This window comes from Mytilus trossulus, unplaced genomic scaffold (assembly GCF_036588685.1).
Source record: "Mytilus trossulus isolate FHL-02 unplaced genomic scaffold, PNRI_Mtr1.1.1.hap1 h1tg000122l__unscaffolded, whole genome shotgun sequence".
In the NCBI taxonomy this organism is placed as follows: domain Eukaryota; kingdom Metazoa; phylum Mollusca; class Bivalvia; order Mytilida; family Mytilidae; genus Mytilus; species Mytilus trossulus.
The window spans coordinates 436,319-442,780 of record NW_026963298.1 but is presented as its reverse complement, the minus strand read 5'-3'; the positions used below and the strand labels follow the sequence as shown (position 1 = coordinate 442,780).

Sequence of the window (6,462 nt, the reverse complement as noted above, 5' to 3'; positions counted from 1 at the left end):
TGACTTATAAACCACTGACCTGATCCTGTATATTGAGATCAATACCGGCGTCAATAAGCAACATGACGTTTTCTATGTGTCTAGATATAGGAAGATGTGGTGTGAGTGCCAATGAGACAACTCTCCCTCCCAATTACAATTTATAATAAGGTAAACCATTATAGATCAATGTACGGCCTTCAACACGGAGCCTTGCCTCAAATCGAACAACAAGCTATAAAGGGCCCCAAAATTAATAGTGTAAAACCATTCAAACGGGAAAACCAACGGTCTAATCTATATTTATAAAAAAAGCGAGAAACGAGAAACACGTATTTATTACATAAAAAAACGACAACTACTGTACATCAGATTCCTGACTTAGGACAGGTGCAAACATTTGCAGCGGGATTAAACGTTTTAATGGATCCAAACCTTCTCCCTCTTTCTGAAACAATAGCATAACATCACAACATAGAAAAACGCACGTTAAAATATCAATTGGCAGACTTAATATGAAATGAAACAGAAAGCAGTCCAATACATTAAACAAAGACAAACAGCATAGACTCCCACTTAGTCTAAAGTCAAACTTGATATCAGATAATAATAATAATTTGACATAAGTGAATATTACTTGGTGCATAGATCCATTTTAACTTAATGAAGATAAATACATAAATTATTGTCTTGAGGCCAGCTAAAGACTAAGGTGCGATTTTTTTCGCTATTCTGGAGACGCTTTGATGCAATTGATGTTGTTATTTCGCAGTACAATATTGAAAGGAGATTAAGATTCATTGTCAATAAACAATCACACAGCTATACACACAGTAAAACTTTTTTTTTTTTTAACACTGTAATTGATTCTTTATTGCACATATTGCTGTTTAACAATTAAACTTGGTGTACAGCATTTCATCAAGTTTCCCTGTTAGATTACAACTGAATACCCAGGGATAATATTCAGTAAAATTAACTAATAAATTACATTGTTTTAATTCACACATTAAACTATTATTATATGTGTTACAAATAGTCTTTTCTACATCACTTAAAGTATTTTCAGATATATTCATATAAAAAATATCTACACACTAATTGTTTTACGGAATTTGATCATTCATCCGGAATGACTTTTTAGGTTCTTTTATTATTTAATCAAAAATATTGCGGTCAAGTGACCTCACACGCCTTGTCTTATCCTCGTGTTTGGACAATATTTTTTTAAGTGTTTCGTGAATTTGGATTATTAATTTCGATGTGGTTTTAAGAGTTTGGAATAATATTGCGTAAAGGTAAGTTGGAGTGTAAATATATTTTTCACAGTTGCACTTTCAATCTTTATTAAATTTGTTATTGATTTGACCTAGATAAGTATCGTGTCGTGACCTTTAGTTTACCTGTCTAAGTTTGTAAACAATACACATATTTAGTGTACACGTGTCGAAGTACCTATATATTGACAAAGACACACACACACATCTACACACTTATATATCTGATTTACCCACATTATCATTCATACATAATAGTAATAATTACTGTACACACAAACTTCTGCGCTTACAGTCATTCTTGTTCATTGCCACATGATAAATTTAACATACAAACAAACCTTTCACACTTACTCACACCTTAGGCATAGCACTTACAGATAATTACTTGCATAGTACATTTATAATAAAGGAAGAAAAAAAAGAAAAAAACACACATGCAATCACACATAATCTAGATCTATAACATCTGTTTTTTTTCTATACATGTACATGTAGCTTAAGTTAACTATAGAATGACTTCATTTTTATACTTCAAAATATTCAACACATTTGTAAATAAACTACTGATCTCTGTATTGGTCATACTATATAATTCTACAGTATTTTCTACCTCATATTCAAAAATTTTAAAGGTGTCTACTGCTTTGGTTTTTTTATTGGAAACATAATGTGATTTATAGACTGAAAAGAACATTAAGCTAAGCAAATGATTTAGCGCATAGTATACATTGTCATGAATTTTGTATCCTATAACCAACGAATGAAGACTTATCACATGTTCGCCTATGAAGACTTTTTTAAGTAAAACTTTCATTGATTTCCAGAATGTTTTATGATATGAACATGTAATGAAAAAATGATTATAATTATCTATTTCATTGCAATATGAACACAAATTGTTTTGTGAAATTTTCCACTGAAAAAGCAACACCTCATTTGGCAAAATAAAGTGCATTAGTTTCCACCTAAACATTTTTATTTTATTATCTTTAAGATATTCAAAATTAAATTTAATAGAGTCTTTAAATTCATTTATTAGTCTCCCTTTGCTTAAGACTCTTTCCCATTTCAAAAATCCTACTGGTATTTCTGTTTTTGACACACTTAATACTAAGTTGTATATGTTTTTAGCATTAATAGTTAGAACATCATTACAATCTCTAAGTTTAGTTTTTGTTCGGTTGAAATGGACTTTTGTTTTGATTGATTCTTCTGATTTTAATTTGTTGGTCCATTGCTTTGGTATGGATCTTTTTAGTTTTGAGAATTCAGAAATCCAATTCCTTTTATTTCTTAATTTTGAAATAATAATTTCTTCTGATATATTTCCTCTTTTATCTATTATGTCATTTATATATAGTATGTTACTATCAATCCAATTATCAAAGAACAGACATTTTCCTTGAAATTTTATGAATTTGTTTCCCCATATAACTTGTTTCCTGATTTCTAAATAATTATTGATTTGATCATGTTGATTGTTTTCACAATTATTTACATTTATCCATGTTTTTATCATCTCTTGATAGAAGGTTGGTGTACTGTTCCATATGTTTTTATCTAGCAATTTTGTGTTATTCACATTCATCTTAAAAATAAGAAGGTTTTTTCCAAATTTATTAAGGTATAGTTTTGATAATACAGACCAATTTGCACTTTCTGATTCTAATATTTTTATAATCCATTTTAAATGTATAGATTTTATATAGGATTCTATATCAATCATTTTTAACCCCCCTTCTGCGAAGTTTTTTGTTATTATTGACCTTTTTATTTTATCTTTTCCTCCGTTCCAAATGAATTTATATAAGATTTTATTTATATTTTGTAGATTTTCTTTATTAATGATACTGTTAGTCGCAATGTAGGTTATATTTGGTAGAAGAAGAGCTTTTACCACTAATATTTTTCCAAGTATTGTTAACTTTCTTTTTGCCCATCTTTCTACAAGTTTCGTTAATTTGTCCAACACTTTTTCAATATTTAATGTTTGACACTCTTTTTTGTCATACTCAAAAAATATATTCCAAGGCTTTTGATTGGTTTGTCGGTCCAATTTATATTTTCATATTTATCTTTTGAACTTTTTAGTCGTCCTAACCATACCCCTTCAGTTTTATTTCTATTTAGCTTAAGCCCTGAAAAACTTCCAAATGTTTCAATTATACTGAGAGCTAAACTTATTTCTTTCCTTGACTGAAGAAAAAGTGTTGTATCATCAGCTAATTGACAAATTTTTAAATTACAAGATTTTCCATCTAATGTAATTTTTATACCTTTAAAATCTTTATTACTTCTAAGTCTTATTGCCATTAATTCTACTGTTATAACAAAAAGTAACGCTGAAATCGGACACCCTTGTCGTATCCCTCGAAATATTTTAAATGGACCTGAGACCCACCCATTATTTAAGATACATCCCTTAATGTCGTTATACATAATTTCCACCCATCTGATAAAGCTACTTTTAAATCCAAACCGTTTTAGTGTTTCCGTCATAAAAGTCCATTCTAGTGAGTCAAAAGCTTTACTGAAATCTAAGAAAAGGATTGCTCCTTCTATATTAAATTTCTCAGAATAATCTATTATATCTTGAATTTGTCTGATGTTAAAACCAATATATCTATTTTTAACATATCCTGTTTGATCTAGACTAATAATAGATGGTAGTACTTTTTTAAGTCTCTGAGCTAATACATAAGCTAATAGTTTAGTATCAATGTTTAATAAAGTTATGGGACGATAATTATCTAATGAAAGAGGATCATTTTTTTTTAAAATTAGTGAAATTGCACCTTTCTTTTGTGAGTTTGTAAGTTCTTTTTTTTCATAATTATAATTAAATACTTTGACAACAATATGTTTAAGGCTTGTCCAAAATTGCCTATAAAATTCCACTGTCAATCCATCAAGACCAGGGGATTTATTAAGCTTCATTTTAAAAATTGCATCAGTGCATTCAATTTCTGTTACTTTCCCTTCACATTGATTACTATCGGAATCTTTAAGCGTTTTTGTTAATTTTGTTTCATTGATATATGTTTTAACTTCATTTTCACAAGGATTAGTGGACTCATAAAGTTTTTTATAATATTTTACTTGTAGATTTAGAATTTTATCTTGATCAGTTGTTGGGATCCCATTTTCATCATATAGTTCAGTTATAATCTTTTTTGTTTGACGACTTTTTTCTAGTCCCAAAAAGTATGCACTATTTTTTTCCCCTTCTTCGAACCACTTTACCCTTGATCTTATTTTTTGTCCTTTAATTTTGTCTTTATATAAACAATCTAGATCATTTTCCAAATTCTCAATTTCTTTTTGTAATATTATATGATTTACGTCTGTACCATTATTTGCTTTATTATTGAGATCATTTAGTTGTTTTTCTAGGATATTTATTTTATCTTTTTTAAATTTGGCTTTTCTTTTACAATAGTCTAAACTTGCATCTCTTACTTCTATTTTCAAATTGTCCCATAGTATCCCTAAATCATCACAGTTAATTGATTCGTTTTCATGTCTGTTTATTAATTTGTTTATTTCATTTACATAGTCATCATTATTTAAAACACTGGAGTTTAATTTCCAGTAGCCACGCCCCTTATTTCCTCTTGCAGTATTAATTTTCAAAGATACTGCATTATGGTCAGTTATTTTCTGTACTAAAGGTCTAATATCGCAGCTTTTACAATTTTTTTGTACTTCTTTTGAAATCAGAAAGTAATCAATTCTGGTTGCTTCTGATCTATCTTTTCTACACCACGTGAATTGCCTTAAATTTTTATTTCTACTTCTCCAAATGTCTATCAATTTACATGATTTTATAAGCCCTTTTAAACCTGTTACTGGTTTATCAAATTTTTTAGAGGATTTAGTTTTATTTTTTGTATCAATTAATGACCAGATGTCGTTAAAATCTCCCCCAAGAATTGTTTGACCTAATCCATATTTATTTATATTTGATTTAACTGTTTTGAAAAAAACTATTTCTTTCTCTTGATCTATTTGGAGCATAGATATTTACTAGCGTGTAAATGTTTTCATTTATTTCAATATTAATCAAAATAAATCTGCCATCAGAATCTTTATGCTCATCAATAATTTTAAAATTAATTCTATCTTTTATCCATATTGCTACTCCACATGAATTACTGGTACCATCACTTCTGAAAATGTTTTTACCAAGTTCTTTAAACAAAGTATCTTGCATTTGTTTAGTAAAATGAGTTTCCTGTATAAAAGTGATATCACATTTTTGTTGATTTGCCCATCTTACTATTTTATTTATTTTTTCAGGTTGCTGTAGGCCATTAGCATTGACCGTACAGATGTGCAAATAGTTTTTCATGGTGGTTTATAGTTGGATATTTTAAATTTCATACAATAGCATGGTGAGTTATCTTTCTTACCATTAATAATGAGGCATTTGGTATTGATTTTATTTATTATTATTTTGTTATTTCTTTTGACTGACTTAAAGCTAAATTCTTTTAGTCTTGTTTCTTTCCAAGAAGAATTATTTATAGGACAGTTTACATACTGATATAACATTTGTTTTACCTGAGAAATACCGTTATACGCCTCACTGATTGCGATTGGTTTTTCAGATCGTGGGTATTTAAACGATGAATTTCGGTCTGTGTTTGTTTTTTTCTCAAATAATACCGCTTTGTTTACTATCTCTATGTTTATAGTCGGTGTATTCCTGATCAATATTTTTAGCAGTTTATTTTCCCGTACCGTAAAATGTATTATGTTATCGATCTTTTCCATAATTAGCATTGATAACCTATTCTCATGATGCTTATATTCGTCAAGCATATGATGTTTGTTTTGCAATAGTTTTAGACTTTCGCTGTCCAGGTGCTCTCTACTTTTAGTTGTGTACGTTCTATATTTTGACCTCAACGTTAAAGTATTTATAGAATTTCTGGTCAAGGTTATTTCATCCGTTTTTGATGGAGACGTTTCAAGATGGATTAATATGTTTTCTAAATCAGGATATTTAGTAGCAGATGGTAAATACTTTAATTTAATATTATAGTAACATGGCATAAATATTATCATGCACATATCTAGATTCTCTAGTACACAATAAAAAAAAAATTGCCACTTTATTAAATACACATACATTAATGAACTTTTTATTTTTATTTGTCTTTTTCTTTTTCAGGATAAAGCTTTCATGAAGAACAGACCA

General features: G+C 28.6%; 1 long non-coding RNA gene across 1 annotated transcript; it reads left to right on the top strand.

Moving 5' to 3' along the window:
* The first annotated feature begins 847 nt into the window (after nucleotides 1-847).
* LOC134700126 (uncharacterized) lies at nucleotides 848-5,654 on the top strand. Its single transcript, XR_010103783.1, has 2 exons — nucleotides 848-1,277; nucleotides 5,559-5,654. It is a non-coding gene; the product is annotated as an uncharacterized LOC134700126 (long non-coding RNA).
* The last annotated feature ends 808 nt before the right edge of the window (nucleotides 5,655-6,462 follow it).